Here is a 19863-nt window from a genome sequence, read left to right on the forward strand (position 1 = left end):
GATCTCAGGCACCGCGCCTGCGAGTTTAGATCTCTCGTCTAGGCGTCGACCTCCATCTCTCGAGAGCTGCTCCCCGCAGCTCTGAGACAAGAGACACTATGCCGGCATTGTCGGGAGAGTCGAGAGTACTCTGAGGGTGCTGAGCGGCCATATTGCGATCCAGATTTGTGCCGTGTTTCACAGTTCGTACACTACTGCATCTCGATACTATGTTTTGCCGTACCCGTGCACATATTAAATAAAACTACCCACGAGACAACGTGTTTCAGCTACAATATGTGGCCGTAAATGTTCCGAGCGAAAAAATCGGCCGTTTTACCTCATAATCGAACATCACGAGCAGGTAGCGTATTTCGGAATCTCTAGACTTAAAAACCCGTGGAAATCTTTGACTAATTATCGAAACGTTCTGCGTCCCAGGTTCGAACATGGCCACTGCTTAATTTTGAATAAAAATCATCACCAATGGTGGCCGAAGACTTCCGGCGTAAGAAGTCACCCTCGTTCTGCCAGAGGCCTGCCACATACACTTGTTGGTCACAGTAGTTAGTTAGCGCGAATCTACAACCTGATTATAGGAAAGTTCACTGAGTAGCGGCAGGTAAAAATTTCTGAATTAGTCTAAACACTGCACTGCCTACCGTGGACAAGAAATAGTGGAGTTTCGCAGCACCTGGTACGTTGTGAGTAATTACGTCGGCTTCAAACTGTTGCAACCACTCGAACCATTCCTCTCGGTTTTGATTAAACTGGCGAAAAGACGGTATGGCACTCAGAGCTACAGTAAGTGTAGTTTTTGGTTCTGACGGGTCCGGAGCGTTGGCCAGTAGCTGCTGCACCGTATTTAGCAGGTTTGATATATGTTGGCTCTGAAATTGAAACAGCTGCATTAGCTGCGTTGCATCTAACGCTTGCAGCTGTGGGGCCTGAGCAGGGGGTGGGATAGATGGGGTGGTCATAGTGGAAGAAACAAATGCAGACAAGGCAAGCAATAAAAATAAGTACAAAAGCAAACAAAATTTCTGCAACGCCCACCTGAAAACACTTATCAGCAAAAAACGCTGTAAGAGATACTGTTAAAACAAGTAAACACACCCCTGCAAACAAAAGACAAGAGAGAATTAAGGCGCCAGCAAAACAGTAAAGCCCACAGGAAAGGAAAACAGAGAATCAGTGGTGGCTGTCACTAGGGGATCCGTTCACCTCCTTGCCGCCAATGTTTTTCGTGCCTACTCGTCGAATATGGGGTGGCTAGGAAATCTGCTTTCTCGGATCGCTATACAAAAATTCAAGCAAATCGTGTTAATCAAGTTTATTATAAAAGGAAATGATTACAATGCCTAACTTCGTGAGGTATAGATGTGCCGCGAACAAAGGGTGACAGACAAACAAGTAATCTCTTCAGTATATACAATTCGTAACACAAGAGAAGTAATGCAGTTGCTAAGTCGCTGCTATAGAAGGGTCTATTCTTGATGCCACTGTGCAAGTCGGCGAACTGCCGGTCTTCAACTGGACCACGGCCACGTCGCGCGACGCGGCGCGGCGCGGCGATTCTTAAGTCCTCTTCGTGTTGAGGGCGCTGCCGTCGCGTTGTCGTCCTAGAGAGGGGTCGGTCCGCGTGCGACTGGCTGACGTCTTCCCCGTAGCCCTCTCTACTCTAACGTTCCCGGCCGGGGTGCCGGCGCTTGACTTTAAGCCGGAATAGCATTACAGATACATAATTGAAAAAAGTGTCATCATGATCCCTGCATTGGCAAAATATTTCGGGCTAATCCCCCCATTCGATTCTCCGGAAGCGGACTGTCAAGGGGGAGGTGACCTTGAAAATGAAAACTAATGAAAGAGTAACGTTCTACGAGTCGGGGCGTGGGGCATCAGAAGTCTGAACGTGGTAGGGAAGCTAGAAAATCTGAAAAGCGAAATGCTAATGCTCAATCTAGGTACAGTGGGGATCAGTGAAGTTAAATGGAAAGAAGACAAAGATTTCTGGTCAGACGAGTATAGGGTAGTATCAGCAGCAGCAGAATAAGGGGACGAAGGTTCGTTACGAATAGGAAGGTGAGTTACAGAGAGTGTGTTACTGTGAACATTTCAGTGATAGGGTTGTTCTCAGCAGAATCGACAACAATAATTATTCAGGTATACATGCCAACGTCGCAAGAAGATGAAGAGGTAGGAAAAGTACATGGGGATATTGAACGGATAATTCAGTACCTAAAGGGAGATGAAAATCTAATAGTCATTGAGATGGGAGTGCGGTTGTAGGGGAGGGAGTAGTAGAAAGGGTTACGGCAGAATGCGGGATTGGTCGTAGGAATGAGAGAGGAGAAAGACGTAATTGAGTGCTACAACAAATCTGAGTTAGCATAGCGAATACTCCGCTCAAGAATTACATGCGGAGGAAGTAAAATTGTAAAATGCCGGGGGATACGGGAAGATTTCAGTTATATTGCATCGTGATCAGGCAGTGATTCCGAAACTCGAAGGCACAGCCAGGAGCAGATACAGATTCAGATCACAATTTAGTATTGACGAAGAGTGGGCTGATGTTTAAGAGACTAGTCAGGAAGACTGAATGTGCAAAGAAGTGGGATAAGAAACTATAAAGAAATGAAGAGACACGTTTGAAGTTCTCTGACGCTATAGATACTGCGATACTGAATAAGCTAGTAAGCAGTTCAACTGAAGAGGAATGGACGGTTCAATCCCGCGTCCGGCCATCCTGATTTAGGTTTTCCGTGATTTCCCTAAATCGCTCCAGGCAAATGCTGGGATGGTTCCTTTCAAAGGGCACGGCCGACTTCCTTCCCTGTCCTTCCCTAATCTGATGAGACCGATGACCTCGCTGTCTGGTCTCCTTCCCCAACACAACCAACCAACCAACCAACAACTCAAAAAATGGGTAGTCACAGAACTTGGAAGGAAAAACATAAGTACAAGTAAGGTAAGTGCTAAGAAACTTTGTGTAATATAAGAAATACTTCAGTTGGTCGACGAAAGAAGAAAGTACAAAAATGTGCAGAATAATTCAGAAACACAGAAATGGAAGCCCCTTAGACAAATAAATAGGAAGTCACTATGGGAGAGACTGACTGAGCATATAGAAAAGTCAAAACAACCTTCGGTGAAATTAAAAGCAACGGCACCATGAGAATTCCATTATTAAATGCACAGGAGTGAGCCGATAGGTAGCAAGAGTACGTTGAAGGCCTCTGGGAGGATGAGGACTTGTGCAATGACGTCATAGAAGAAGAAACAGAAGTCGACAGGGAAGAGGTAGGTGTCCAGCATCAGAGTCAGAATTTAAGAGAGCTTTGGACGACTTAAGATCAAATCAGGCAGAAGGGATAGATAACGTTCCATCACAGTTTCTTTGGGGGAAGTGGCAACAACACGACTATTCACTTTGATGTGTGGAATGTACGATAGTGGCGATATACAATCAGATCTTCGGAAAAACATCATCCACACCATTCCGAAAATTACAAAAGTCGACGAATACGGGAACTATCGCACAATCAACTGAATAGTTCAAGAGTCCAAGTTGCTCCCAAGAATAATATACAGAAGAATGAAAAAGAAAACTGAAGATGTGTTAGGTAACGATCAGTTTCGCTTTAGGAAAGATAAACGCACCAGAGATGCCATTCTGACGTTGTGGTTGGTAATGGAAGCAAGACTAAAGAAAAAGCAAAGCACTTTCGAAGCATTTGTCAACCTGGAAAAAAGTTTTCGTCAGCTTAAAATGGTGCAAGATGTTCGAAATTCTGAGAAAAATAGGAATAGGCTATAAGGCAAGACGGGCAGCATGCAGTATGTACAAGACCCGGAAGAACAAAAAGGCTGGAACACGAAAATCGAAGAGCTAGGAATAAAAAGGGTGCAAGACAGGGATGTGGGATTTCTCGCCAACTGTTCAGTCTATACATCGAAGAAGGTACGAGGTAAATAAAAGAATGGTTCAAGTGTGGGATTAAAATTCAGGGTGAAAGGATATCAGTGACATTGCTGTCCTCAGTGAAAGTGAAGAAGTATGGATTGTGAGTAAACCGGAAAAAGAGAAAAGGTAGTGAGAAGAAGCAGAAATGAGAATACCGAGAAACTGAACATCAGAATTTGTCATCACGAAGTAGGTGAAGTTCAGAAGTCCTGCTGTGTAGGCAGCAAAATAAGTCGTGACGGTCGGAGCAAGGAGAACGTAAAAAGCAGACTGACTCTGACTAAAAGGGCATCTAGACTGGCAATTTTTGGTCCAGTTCTAAAGAGCATTTCTTCCATTTTCGTCCCTGCCGTTCTCGTTAATTTTCGATATTGTTGTGAGTTTCCCATCACAAGTTCTACAGTGAGATTCTTGCCTGTTCCGAAATCATCCGGCCGCCAAATCCGTTCTCTTACCCAACACGAACACCGTCGTTTACGTTCTTTCTTTGTCACTGAAAGTACTGAATGTGTGCACCTGCAGCCCGATGCTCTTCCGTCGCAACCTCTCGCTTCGCGGACTGAACTACTACAGAACAGGGGGGGGGGGGGGGGGGGGGGGGATGTCTTAGGGGGTTAGTAGAATATGTATGTTACTAGCTTGGACCGTGGCGTTACGCATGGTTAAACAGCTATTTATAAATAGATGTTAATGCCGAAACTCACTATTGACGCGTATGCAGTATCAGAAAAGCCATCACTTGTTATATCTTTAAAAGTATATTATAGGTAAAGTTTATTTACAAAATCATCTACATACGGGTACAGATATACGAGGGGAATTCAAAAAGTAGAGGCACATTTGTGAAAAGTTGCACTTATTCTGATGATAGAAAACTGAAACATATTAATAGTATTAATAGTAAGACTTATTAAAAACTTTCAGTGTTCGGCTCCACAAATTTAAATTATATGTAAAGTTTTACTCCAGTGCGTGGGAAATAAACATCCCAGGTTGGGATGCATAAACTAACACCAGAGGAGGGGATGGTCTGATGCAGAGGGGGGGAAATCCCCCCCATCCCTCCCTGCAAACCGCACACTGCTACAGAAAAAACTCACGGAGAGTGTCTCTCCGCTCTCACATACACTCTCAACCTGCTTCCGACACCTGCTCTCGCAAGACTCTCCGTCTGTAGAAAATACTCGCATTGTAAATAATTCTGAGAGTAGCAAGCTGTCTGGGAGTAGCAAATTGCCACGTGTATGTTGGAGAGTGCGGCCGACCCACCGCGCTAGGCGGCGACACGGCTGCTGCGGTGCTGCGAGGCGGCGCGTCGAGGCGTGTCCTCGCGGTCGGCGCGCTGCGCAGAGCGGCTTGCGACACCCACCTGGCGGGCGACTGGCTGCCTGGCATTTGCCGGCGCAGCCGCAGCCGCAGCCACGGCCAGAGGCAGCTGCGTTCGCTGCCTGCTGCAGGGCTACACTTCCCCGGGGACGCCGCTCCGCTCCTCTCCTCTCCTGCTGCGGAACCTGCCCTACCGACATCACCGTTCGGTTTCGGGCTGCAGTGTACTGCGCGAGGAGGTAATGGAGATATTAACGAGGAGCGCCAACTCGTTTGATGCCGAGTAGATATCTGGCAAAGGGAATGGGAGTTAAGCGAAAAGGGCCGTAGGGTATTCTTCTCCGACATCAGGGCACGTCTGAGCCGTATCAATCCCAGCCGGGGTACGGTTCACGTTCTGACAGGTCACGGCCCTCACCGTGCGCCCTTACGCAGCGTAGGCCGCAGCCAGAGTGCTGCCTGTACATGTGGGCAACACGGACCCCCACAACACACGCTTTTCCACTGTCACCGATACAGAGCGGCACACCAGACACCGACACCGTACAACAGTGACATGATACGGACAATAAGAGACCGAGACGAGTGGGAAATAGTAAATAAAATAGCTGATGGTGTCTCAAGGACATTACATGACGAGTACATACAGACACGGCCGTATAACAGAACACTGCAACACACACGAAGCACCTAAGACAGCAGTTCCAATTCGTGCACCAACACACACAGCAGTAAAGGAACACACACTCACTCAGACAGCAAACACTTTCACCAACGTGTACCACAGACAATCTTACACAACATCTAAAATAATTAAACTGTTTTAGTATAAACAGTGTAATGCAATCAACCCTATAAACGAGACTTCCTGGCAGATTAAAACTGTGTGCCGGACCGAGACTCGAACTCGGGATCTTTGCCTTTCGCGGGCAAGTGCTCTACTCAGATGGTAGAGCTCTTGCCCGCGAAAGGCAAAGGTCCCGAGTTCGAGTCTCGGCCGGCACACAATCTGCCAGGAGGTTTCATATCGGCGCTCACTCCGCTGCAGAGTGAAAATCTCATTCTGGAACCCTGTAAACCTTTTCTAGCTTAAATATAAACAGCAGGCATATCCACACCCCGGTCATTACATCGCTGTTGGGTGTAACATTTGTAACTGAACACTTAGTATATGACCAACGTAACAGATAAAATTCAAGACACATAATATAGAAACTGAAGGTTAGCTACTAACCCTAAGAAATAACATACTTTACACTCACTCACCACTGCGCTTTCCACATTGTAAATAATAGTTGTAGTATTTTTGTTAGTAATGTTTGGAAGTATTAATCTGTAATTAAACTGTAGCGAAACGGAAGTGGTTCCGAGGCTTTCGGACCAGGGTGTATCAGACACAATAACATCCCCCCCCCTCCCTCTCTCTCTCTCTCTCTCTCCGGTCTGGGGATTTTCTCTGCCTGGGGACTGTGTGTTTGTGTTGTTCTCACTTCATCATCATTATCATCATTCGTGACAACGGCTAGATTGGACTGTCTAAGGATCGGGGCTTTGTATGAGCTCTGATGACCGCGCAGTGGAGCGCTCGGCAAACCGAACATCAGCATCATCTCTCTCTCTCTCTGACTATCCAAGTCTTTCCTATCATCTATCGTCATATCTTCTTAAAATCTGAACATTTTTTGTATTTTTTTTCAATTTCTCTTTAATTTACTTCCATTGTAATTGCTGAAAACAATAATATCTGTTTGCAATACGGAATATGTTTCTTAATCTACATGAAAAACTGTAAAATGAACGACCTGTTATAAAATGTACGGCAACAGGTCTCTAAATGAGCAATAAATCAAATCAAATCAATCCAGTGGCGGACCCGCTGCTCACCTGCCCGGTGATATCCTCATATCTTGAGGTTTTGTCCTGGCCCACTTGTAACAGAACAGTTACACAAGTCTTTTGTTACTCCCCGCCAACACATTAATTTCAAATATCGGCTAGGAAAATATTAATTTCAGATTGTTGCTGGAAGATAGTAGATGGGCTACAAGTGGGCAAGTTCCTTCTATTAATGCCTTCCGGGAAAAAAATCGTTACATGTAGTCGACAAAGCGTTTCCCACTCTCCACCCAGCTTCGAATTCTGAGGAGGCGCGGAGCCCAGAACCCGCTGTTGCCGTGCACAAACAAGAAAATCTTGTAATTAGACGTCTTGGACTGCCATGTTTATGGTTGCGCCAAAGGTATTGCGCTTATAATAACTGATTTTTTCTTTAAAGGCTGTTAGCCAGTTTGATACCGCGAGCCGCGTTGTCTGTAATACTATTTCAAAAATAAACTGATTTTTGTTCTCAAGAGTTCGTCGTTTCCTTCACGAGATGAACTAAAGCAGACTGACATTAGTTTATTTTCAGTCAATTTGCGGCCTGTGCCTTTTCCTTTACTTGCTGTGTAAAGCGGAGACAGTCATTTATTGCTTGTTTCGTCATTTGGTACTCTTTGCTGTTTGTAGCGGCGGAACTTTTATGAACAGTCAAATGCGATTTCTAGGGACGCAGTTATCGTTTTAATACCGGTAAAATAATTTTACCAGGGTATTTTTATGTTAGGCTCCTTATAGCGATGTATCCGAATGGAACTGAGGAAAAGATTTGCTAAATGTTGTCTGAGGTGTAGCGTTATACGGCAATGAATCGCAGACCATTAAAGAAAAAGAAGAAACAGATAGATAGTTTTTTAAATGTACCTGTACAGAAGAATGCTTAAGGTGAAGTGGACTGAAGGACTTTAGAATGAAGAAGTAATGAGTAAAACATGAGAAGAACGAAGATTATTGGAGGTGATCAGGAAGAGAAAAAAAAGTCTTGTCTGCGTAAGAATTGTCTGCAGCAAACAAATGTAGACGCGAAAGTGGAACGAATGAGAGGCGCAAGTAAGAAGACTATTGGTATGATGGACGGCGCTAGAACTGATCGAAAATACAAACGGAGAAACCTGTGATAGACACACTAAAGAAGAAGATGATGACAGCGGCTGTTACTTGTAAGCTACTGCTCCAGTTGTCATTAATCAGGTTGATCGTCAAAGGTATCTACGGAACCCATACACAGGGGGAGGCGGGGCGGAATATTCGTACTTGTCGCCCTAAAGATATGTTCTCACGATTTCCTTAGCAGATTTTCGTTATGCATTCGGCGTCTTCCTTTGATTCTTCGGCAGTGAAGTTTTTTCGTGCGCGCCTGTTCCACAGATAGCCGGTGTAGAAGTAAAAACCGGAATTTGGTTGCAGTAATTACACGTCTGTTGTTTGAAACTGATAAACAGTGTATTATTCAAAATAATCTCCATTGCTATTTATACATTTCTCACACCTCTCCGGCAGACTATGAACACCACGACAAAAAAGCAGTTCTTCTTTTGAAGCGAACCAGTCAGCGAGCCATTAGCGTACATTTTCATACGAACTGAAGCGTTGTTCACCGAGAGCATGTCCCAGTGACGCAAACAGATGATAGTCGGACGGAGACAAGTCTGAATAAGCAGCATGCCCTAATATTTCCCAACTGAACGCCTCGGTCGTTCCCTGGCCCGTGTCATGGAGCAATATGACTGTGTTGCATTTTTCCGTATTCCGGTCGTTTTTCACGTAATCGATTACTTACTGATGGTAGCGATCAGCGTTAACGGGTTCAGCAGGATTTAGCATCTCATAATAGAGAAAACCCTTCTGATCCCACCAAACACAAGAGCACTGTGTTCTTTCCAAAGCGATTTGGTCTTGCAGTGGATGTCGATGGTTTGCCTGGATTCACCCATGATTTACGACGCTTACTATTCTCAGAACATATCCGTTTTTCGTCACCTGTCACTATTCGATGGAGAAACGGCTTTCTTTTGTATCTGGCGAGCAGCATTTCACAAGTGGTCTTTCTTGTTGCTTGCTAACTTTCATTCAGTACGTGCGGAACCCCATTTTCCCACCTTCTGCACCTTTCCCATAGCTTTCAACCGAAGAGAAACGGCTATGTGTGTAACATCCAATTTTTCCGCGATTTCCTGTTGAGTATGAGTATCATTTTCATCAAATAAGGCCTGCAATTCGTTGTTTTCGAACTTTTTGGTGGTTTCCCGCGCTCGTTGTTTATCACGTCAATATCACCACTTTTGAATTTTTTGAACCACTCGAAACACTGTTTCCCCAAGAGCATGTTTGCCAAAGTCTTCGACAAGCATTCGATGCGATTCTGCAGCAGTTTTCTTCAAATTATAACAGAAAGCCAATGCTGCCCCCAAATCGTAGTTCGTAGGCATAAAACTCGACATGTTTATGTGTTTCAAACAGATACCTGTGTATGGACCTTGGGTTGCTGTGTGTTGACATTCGTCGTCAGCCGTTACAGGAAGCAGATGGCGCTGCAGACGCGGTCTAACGGGCTCTGCATTGACGGCTGGCACCATCTATAGGGGAATTCCGGTTTCATACTTCTGCACCTGGTAAGCAGCCTGGCAGACTCAGGGAGCGAATGTGACGCCTCCTCAGCGGCGATCGGCTTCGAACGCCACAGGAGCTGCTGCTGTCGGCGAATCCAGGTCCGTCTCAAAAAGGTTCCGAACGAACATTGCTAAGAGAACTGTGTGCAGTGGGCATTCGAAGTCCGGTGTGTCACTAAATGCCATTGCTTGCAGCGACATATAAAGCTCCACGTCTGCAGTGAGCCAAACACATAAACTAGACAGCAGCCGACAGGTTGTGTAGATCGACGGGTCGCCATTTTCCCCTTTTTTTCAGACGATGCTGCACGTCTAGCCCAATGGAGCGTTTAACCCGCATCGTGTGGAGACAGGAGGTGTTTTGTGATATTTTTGGGCACACTTTTCCTAGGTTGCAAGTGCTACTCTGAAATGAAGAGGTTAGCACAGGAAAGGAATTCGTGGCGGGCCGCATCAAACCAGTAAGTAGACTGAGAAAAAAAAAAAACTCGGGCCCATTCATTCAGTCAATCGTTAACATGTAGCAGGCTGTGTATTTCAACATTCTCGCTGACCAAGTATTGCTCTGTTGTACGTCTTCACGATGAGTGTGCTGTGGACACTCCCATCTGCCCAGAAGACAGCCGCATTGACGAGGCAAGCGGGAAGCGTCCCTGGTCTGACGATCACTATCCCACACTGATCGTATTCCCACAGAAAACGTCTGCGAATATTTAAAACAACGGTAGAATGCAGCAATCGAATCCCGCGCAGTCTACCGGATTTGAGTGCATTCTGTTGGATTTGAAATTCCTGAAGAAACTTGTGAACTCTCTTCTTATCTCCGATTTGACACCACTGTTGAAGTCAGAGGCAAATGCGCCCGTACCCGGGGTCAAGATAGCTCTCAGGGAAATGAAAAAATATAATGTAGTCATGTGTTTTTCGTTTAAGAAAATTGTTAAAAAGTCGGTATTGCAAAGGTTTTTAACAGGGTTCGAGCTGGAACATTTTATGGCTATTTACAAGCCTGGCGAGAATTCTTCCGGGTTGTATGGCCGTGGTCTATGGAACTCTTCTATCCCTGACGTTTCGTCCAAAGCTACGTTGGACATCTTCGGAGGTGCTCCTGGTTGTGCTGAGTCTTGCAGACTGAGGTAGGGTCTACATTGGAACTACAAAGAGAAGTGTGAATACACGATTGAAGGAACATAAAAGTCTTTGCCGACTACGGAAAACCGTGGCGGAACATGCTCTGCAGTCGGGTGATCACGTGGTGAAATTTTCGGAAACTGAAGCTTTATGTACTACGACGAACTATTATCCACGGTTATATACAGAAGCCATCGAAATATATAAACATGGGGATAATTTTAACAGAAAAGAAGAAGCTATGAAACTCAGCGATATATGGACAGTGGCGCTACAGAATCGATAAGTTTTTATCTTAGATGTACTATGATCGATAGTTATAGTCTATCCTTGACAAGGTTTATCTCTGCTATCACGTGAAATCCAGACCACACCCACTTTCCATGGTATTTAGGCCGTTCTTCGACGTCCGACTCGTCAGTCGGCAAGACTCAGCGCAACCAGGAGCACCTCCGAAGACGTCCAATGTAGCTTTGGGCGAAACGTCAGGGATAGAAGAGTTCCATGGACCACGGCCATAAAACCCAGAAGAATTCTCGGCAGCTGAAAAATCCGATCGTGAAAGCCTTCATTGTATGATAGTTACAAGCCGCCATTCGTCTTCCAAAATATTAAAAATACTCCAAACCTCCAGGTCTATTTCGTCCCACTTCCCTACAAACTATCGTTTGGTCGCCCTTGGCTTGAGGCGTATTTACTCTTGTCTTCTATTGCTTCATCTCTTCCTTCCCCTTTTCTCGATCTAACTCCTCATCTCTCCTTTCTATCCACCTCGTCCTCCCCACTCTCTCCGTCCATGTGCTCCTCCCCCTTGTCAATTTGCTCCTTCCCCCTTTGTCCATCTCCTCTCCTCTCCACCTCCTCCCCTCTCCGTCCATATCCACTCCCCATCTCTCTGTCCGTCCCCTCGTCCCCCCTATCTGTGTCCATCTTTCTCCTCGTCCACCCTTTCTGTCCATTTCCCCTCCCCTCCTTCTTTCCATTTGCTCTCCACCCCCATCTGTGTCCATGTCCTCGACTTTGTCCCTCTCTATCTGACCATAACCTCCTACCCCATCCTCTCTCCATGTTGTCACCCATACTCTAATAGGATTTATTTTTTTGCAAATAGTAAATACCATATGTTACAAGATTAAATGGAATCGACCAAGGAGTTTAGGAGGGCCTTTCTACCAGTGGATTGCTCGCATACGCCCATGTCGCATATGATTCATACATATTTAACGTATTTCACACATATTTGTCAACAAGTTTCGTTCTCACACAGCTCAATGTTTATGACGTCATATCTCCTTAACTATTTGTCGTACAATTACATTATTTTGTACGTTCGTTCATTGACGTATGTCAACACCATCTGCCAAATGACTTGGGAATATAGCTACTAGCAAAGAAGCAATAAATTAAAACGTCATGCCTGATGCGTCAGTTTTACTGAACAAAGAGCAAAAAAAGTAGTAAGCGGTAAACTTTTTTCCTTTCATCGTGCTGTGCAGGTTTTCAACGAGAAAAGGTTCGTAAAGGTTTGAAATTATGTGTAATGTTCCTTGCAAGTCGCTAAGTCATCTTCTAAAATACTGGATAACTAAAGTGTAGGTTTTCGCCCCTCATAGGCTACACTTGTTTTGAACCCTCACGCCCACCTGTTTGGTAGATAGGTGGTTCTTATCCCCAAAGCGATTCTTTCCAGACAATGAGCGATATATATACCAAGTTGAAATCGGTCCTTTGGCTTAGGAGATGTGGAACATACATACATTTTTATACGCACATAAAAAAAAGTTTTGCATCACCTCAGTTCCGAGAGTTCCGGGACCTGTACAGAAAATTGGAATAGAGATCAACATAAACATCATTTCCGCTGTTTTTACTGCTCATGAAAACCACACATTGCATGTTGTACCACCATACAGCGAGACCTTCAGAGGTGGTGGTCCAGGTTGCTGTACACTCCGGTACCTCTAATACCCAGTAGCACGTCCTCTCGCATTTATGCATGCCTGTATTCGTCGTGGCATATTTTCCACAAGTTCATCAAGACACTGTTGGTCCACATGTCCCACTCCTCAACGGCGATGCGGCGTAGATCCCTCAAGAGTGGTTGGTGGATCACGTCGTCCATAAACAGACATTTTCAATCTGTCCCAGGCATGTTCGATAGAGTTGATGTCTGAACATGCTGGCCACTCTAATCGAGCGATGTTGTTATCCTGAAGGAAGTCACTCACGCGATGTGCATGATGGGGGCGCGAATTGTCGTCCATGAAGACGAATGCTTCGCCAATAGTTGGACTATCGCTCGGAGGATGGCGTCCATGTATCGTACAGCCGTTACGGGGGCGCCTTCCACGACCACCAGTGGCGTACGTCGGCCGCACATGATACCACCACAAAACAGCAGGGAACCTCCACCTTGCTGCACTCGCTGGACACTGTTCAGCCTGACCGGGTTGCCTCCAAACACGTCTCCGACGATTGTCTGGTTGAAGGCATATGCTACACTCATCAGTGAAGAGAACGTGATGGCAATCCTGAGCGGTTTATTCGGCATGTTAATGGGTTCATCTATACCGCGCTGCATGGTGTATTGGTTGCGAAGATGGACCTCGCCATGGACGTCGGGAGTGAAGTTGCGCATTATGCAGCCTATTGTGCACAGTTTGATTCGTAAAACGTCGTACTGTGGCTGCACGAAAAGCATATGCAACATGGTGGCATTGCTATCAGGGCTCCTCCTAGCCATAATCAGCAGGTAGCGGTCATCCACTGCAGTAGCGGCTTGAGCGAGGCAAGTCATGTACAGTTCCTGTCTCTCTGTATCTCGTCCGTGTCCGAACACCATCACTTTGGTTCACTCCGAGACGCATGCACACTTCCCTTGTTGAGAGCCCTCCCTGGCGGACGTGATCGAACCGCGGTATTGACCATCTAGGCATGGTTGAACTACAGACAACACGAGCCGTGTATCTCCTTCTGGTGGAATGACTCTAACTGATCGGTTGTCGGACACCTCCGTCTAATAGGCGCTGTTCATGCACGGTTGTTTGCATCTCTGGGCGAGTTTAGTGACATCTCTGAACAGTCAAAGGGACTGTGTCTGTGATACAATATTCACAGTCGTCTATCTTCAGGAGTTCTGGGAACGGGGGTTATGTAAAACTTTTTTGATGTGTGTAATATCTATGGATTAATCATAGTGTATTATCAAATAAAGAGTTTGCAACGTTTGACCACTTTCTGGCAACGTTGTGTATAGTTAACCGTTTGAGGCAGGTGTCTGAGCTGTCTACCAACTAGTGATGGGAGAACGGGCTGATTTTAACAAAAGAGAGGCCATCCCCTGTTAGTAGTAGGGAGGACAAATAACGCGTCTTATTTCAATGTGTATCGTACCGTTAAGACATAAACAACAACAGCACGGCCACAGTGAACGAGAATTTATTCTTCTTTCACATCCAAGCGAACATCATTTGAGAACAAAGACACAGCCAATGCCGGTACTGACCGTAAGTACCGCATGTGCACCTGGGAGGGGAGGGGGATCAGTTAGTGGTACCACAAGTACCCTCCGCCACTCACCTTTAGGTGGCTTGCGGAGTCTGATACAAACGTAGATGTCGACACTGAACGTATCCCTCGCAACAAGCGCTGCTCTCTCATTACATGGTCCTCAAACATACAAAGGCAGTTTCTGTTGCCTAAGAGATTGTGACGTGTACGTTTGTGAAATATTTGCATAAACACTGCAATCTGTCAGTATTTGCTGTCGAATGCCTGTCGAGTTCTTTTTATTTGCTATTTTGTCTCTAGCTGTCATTTTATTAGGTGTATGACTTAGCCGTAATTTTTCCCGAGGACATGCAGCTTTACTGTATGATTAAATGATGATGGCGTCCTCTTGGGTAAAATATTCCGGAGGTAAAATAGTCCCCCATTCGGATCTCCGGGCGGGGACTACTCAAGAGGACGTCGTTATCAGGAGAAAGAAAACTGGCGTTCTACGCATCGGAGCGTGGAATGTCAGATCCCTTAATCGGGCAGGTAGGTTAGAAAATTTAAAAAGGGAAATGGATAGGTTAAAGTTAGATATAGTGGGAATTAGTGAAGTTCGGTGGCAGGAGGAACAAGACTTTTGGTCAGGTGATTACAGGGTTATAAATACAAAATCAAATAGGGGTAATGCAGGAGTAGGTTTAATAATGAATAAAAAAATAGGAGTGCGGGTTAGCTACTACAAACAGCATAGTGAACGCATTATTGTGGCCAAGATAGACACAAAGCCCATGCCTACTACAGTAGTACAAGTTTATATGCCAACTAGCTCTGCAGATGATGAAGAAATAGATGAAATGTATGACGAGATAAAAGAAATTATTCAGTTAGTGAAGGGAAACGAAAATTTAATAGTCATGGGTGACTGGAATTCGTCAGTAGGAAAAGGGAGAGAAGGAAAAATAGTAGGTGAATATGGATTGGGGGGGAAGAAATGAAAGAGGAAGCCGCCTTGTAGAATTTTGCACAGAGCATGACTTAATCATAGCTAACACTTGGTTCAAGAATCATAAAAGAAGGTTGTATACCTGGAAGAATCCTGGAGATACTAAAAGGTATCAGATAGATTATATAATGGTAAGACAGAGATTTAGGAACCAGGTTTTAAATTGTAAGACATTTCCAGGGGCAGATGTGGACTCTGACCACAATCTTTTGGTTATGAACTGCAGATTGAAGCTGAAGAAATTGCAAAAAGGTGGGAATTTAAGGAGATGGGACCTGGATAAACTGAAAGAACCAGAGGTTGTAGAGAGTTTCAGGGAGAGCATAAGAGAACAATGGACAGGAATGGGGGAAAGAAATACAGTAGAAGAAGAATGGGTAGCTCTGAGGGATGAAGTAGTGAAGGCAGCAGACGATCAAGTAGGTAAAAAGACGAGGGCTAATAGAAATCCTTGGGTAACAGAAGAAATACTGAATTTAATTGATGAAAGGAGAAAATATAAAAATGCAGTAAATGAAGCAGGCAAAAAGGGATACAAAAGTCTCAAAAATGTGATTGACAGGAAGTGCAAAATGGCTAAGCAGGGATGGCTAGAGGACAAATGTAAGGATGTAGAGGCTTGTCTCACTAGGGGTAAGATAGATACTGCCTACAGGAAAATTAAAGAGACCTTTGGAGAGAAGAGAACCACTTGTATGAATATCAAGAGCTCAGATGGCAACCCAGTTCTAAGCAAAGAAGGGAAGGCAGGAAGGTGGAAGGAGTATATAGAGGGTTTATACAAGGGCGATGTACTTGAGGACAATATTATGGAAAGGGAAGAGGATGTAGATGAAGACGAAATGGGAGATAAGATACTGCGTGAAGAGTTTGACTGACAGAGCACTGAAAGACCTGAGTCGAAACAAGGCCCCGGGAGTAGACAACATTCGATTAGAACTACTGATGGCCTTGGGAGAGCCAGTCATGACAAAACTCTACCATCTGGTGAGCAAGATGTATAAGACAGGCGAAAGACCCTCAGACTTCAAGAAGAATATAATAATTCCAATCCCAAAGAAAGCAGGTGTTGACAGATGTGAAAATTACCGAGCTATCAGTTTAATAAGTCATGGTTGCAAAATACTAACGCGAATTCTTTACAGACGAATGGAAGAACTGGTAGAAGCGGACTTCGGGGAAGATCAGTTCGGATTCCGTAGAAATGTTGGAAAACGTGAGGCAATACTAACCTTACGACTTATCTTAGAAGAAAGATTAAGAAAAGGCAAACCTACGTTTCTAGCATTTGTAGACTTAGAGAAAGGTTTTGACAATGTTAACTGGAATACTCTCTTTCAAATTCTGAAGGTGGCAGGGGTAAAATACAGGGAGCGAAAGGCTATTTACAATTTGTACAGAAAACTGGTGGTAGGTATAAGAGTCGAGGGGCATGAAAGGGAAGCAGTGGTTGGGAAAGGAGTGAGACAGGGTTGTAGCCTCTCCCCGATGTTATTCAATCTGTATATTGAGCAAGCAGTAAAGGAAACAAAAGAAAAATTTGGAGTAGGTATTAAAATTGATGGAGAAGAAGTAAAAACTTTGAGGTTCGCCGATGACATTGTAATTCTGTCAGAGACAGCAAAGGACTTGGAAGAGCAGTTGAACGGCATGGACAGTGTCTTGAAAGGAGGATATAAGGTGAACATCAACAAAAGCAAAACGAGGATAATGGAATGTAGTCAAATTAAATCGGGTGATGCTGAGGGAATGAAATTAGGAAATGAGACACTTAAAGTAGTAAAGGAGTTTTGCTATTTAGGGAGTAAAATAACTGATGATGGTCGAAGTAGAGAGGATATAAAATGTAGACTGGCAATGGCAAGGAAATCGTTTCTGAAGAAGAGAAATTTGTTAACGTCGAGTATAGATTTAAGTGTCAGGAAGTCGTTTCTGAAAGTATTTGTATGGAGTGTAGCCATATATGGAAGTGAAACATGGACGATAACTAGTTTGGACAAGAAGAGAATAGAAGCTTTCGAAATGTGGTGCTACAGAAGAATGCTGAAGATTAGGTGGGTAGATCACGTAACTAATGAGGAGGTATTGAATAGGATTGGGGAGAAGAGAAGTTTGTGGCACAACTTGACTACAAGAAGGGATCGGTTGGTAGGACATGTTTTGAGGCATCAAGGGATCACAAATTTAGCATTGGAGGGCAGCGTGGAGGGTAAAAATCGTAGAGGGAGACCAAGAGATGAATACACTAAGCAGATTCAGAAGGATGTAGGTTGCAGTAGGTACTGGGAGATGAAGAAGCTTGCACAGGATAGAGTAGCATGGAGAGCTGCATCAAACCAGTCTCAGGACTGAAGACCACAACAACAACAATGACATTATATCAATGTTTTTAAGTTTTTTACATTGTGATTTCTCTGTAAATATGTTGTGTATTTCTAGGAAGCTCTTGGTGGTGTGGTGAGATAAACCAAAGCCAGATGAGAAGAAAGTACGACAGCGCAGGTCGCGCAGGATTGGGTGGTCGATGCGCAGCGGCTAGTTTCCGTCCGGGCCAGTGGGCGGGTTCATTCGTTTGTTCAGAGGTGTTTCCCAGCTTTCTATGCGGACCCTCTGCAGTCTTTGTCTAAGGATTTTACAGAAAGTATTTGGTAAAAAAAATCATTTTTGCCTTACTTGCGGCTTTATGTGTCAGGTTCATTATGACGTGCTCATTATTTCTTTAATGGTCATACACTCCTGGAAATGGAAAAAAGAACACATTGGTACCGGTGTGTTAGACCCACCATACTTGCTCCGGACACTGCGAGAGGGCTGTACAAGCAATGATCACACGCACGGCACAGCGGACACACCAGGAACCGCGGTGTTGGCCGTCGAATGGCGCTAGCTGCGCAGCATTTGTGCACCGCCGCCGTCAGTGTCAGCCAGTTTGCCGTGGGATACGGAGCTCCATCGCAGTCTTTAACACTGGTAGCATGCCGCGACAGCGTGGACGTGAACCGTATGTGCAGCTGACGGACTTTGAGCGAGGGCGTATAGTGGGCATTGGGAGGCCGGGTGGACGTACCGCCGAATTGCTCAACACGTGGGGCGTGAGGTCTCCACAGTACATCGATGTTGTCGCCAGTGGTCGGCAGAAGGTGCACGTGCCCGTCGACCTGGGACCGGACCGCAGCGACGCACGGATGCACGCCAAGACCGTAGGATCCTACGCAGTGCCGTAGGGGACCGCACCGCCACTTCCCAGCAAATTAGGGACACTGTTGCTCCTGGGGTATCGGCGAGGACCATTCGCAACCGTCTCCATGAAGCTGGGCTACGGTCCCACACACCGTTAGGCCGTCTTCCGCTCACGCCCCAACATCGTGCAGCCCGCCTCCAGTGGTGTCGCGACAGGCGTGAATGGAGGGACGAATGGAGACGTGTCGTCTTCAGCGATGAGAGTCGCTTCTGCTTTGGTGCCAGTGATGGTCGTATGCGTGTTTGGCGCCGTGCAGGTAAGCGCCACAATCAGGACTGCATACGACCGAGGCACACAGGGCCAACACCCGGCATCATGGTGTGGGTAGCGATCTCCTACACTGGCCGTACACCACTGGTGATCGTCGAGGGGACACTGAATAGTGCACGGTACATCCAAACCGTCATCGAACCCATCGTTCTACCATTCCTAGACCGGCAAGGGAACTTGCTGTTCCAACAGGACAATGCACGTCCGCATGTATCCCGTGCCACCCAACGGGCTCTAGAAGGTGTAAGTCAACTACCCTGGCCAGCAAGATCTCCGGATCTGTCCCCCATTGAGCATGTTTGGGACTGGATGAAGCGTCGTCTCACGCGGTCTGCACGACCAGCACGAACGCTGGTCCAACTGAGGCGCCAGGTGGAAATGGCATGGCAAGCCGTTCCACAGGACTACATCCAGCATCTCTACGATCGTCTCCATGGGAGAATAGCAGCCTGCATTGCTGCGAAAGGTGGATATACACTGTACTAGTGCCGACATTGTGCATGCTCTGTTGCCTGTGTCTATGTGCCTGTGGTTCTGTCAGTGTGATCATGTGATATATCTGACCCCAGGAATGTGTCAATAAAGTTTCCCCTTCCTGGGACAATGAATTCACGGTGTTCTTATTTCAATTTCCAGGAGCGTAGTTATTGTGATATTTACGTGGAAGTAAAACAAGGCGGAAATACGAAAAAAGTTTGAAATGAAAAGTAGGGTGGCTATGATTTTGCGTCTGGTGCATATTACATAATATGTTGCTGCGTATGAAATTTAGCTAACATGTTGAATTTTTCTTTAGGCTCGGCTGGAGATCTCTATCTGTCACCGATCTCGGGAAAATTGATCTCACGTAGCGCACTCATTTGGGATCGCACAGTGCCAGCGATAAAGCTAGAGTGAAATATGCACCACATTCCTCATGTTTCACAAACGGTTTGATATATCTAAATGAGATCGTGGCAAATGATAG

At 45.4% G+C, this 19863-nt stretch overlaps 1 protein-coding gene across 2 annotated transcripts in view; it reads left to right on the forward strand.

Annotated features, from left to right (window-relative positions):
• The window catches only part of LOC126195036 (cadherin-99C), a 643316-nt gene that overhangs the window by 130945 nt on the left and 492508 nt on the right, over positions 1–19863 (forward strand). The window lies entirely within an intron of this gene.

Source organism: Schistocerca nitens, chromosome 7 (assembly GCF_023898315.1).
Source record: "Schistocerca nitens isolate TAMUIC-IGC-003100 chromosome 7, iqSchNite1.1, whole genome shotgun sequence".
NCBI classification, from domain to species: domain Eukaryota; kingdom Metazoa; phylum Arthropoda; class Insecta; order Orthoptera; family Acrididae; genus Schistocerca; species Schistocerca nitens.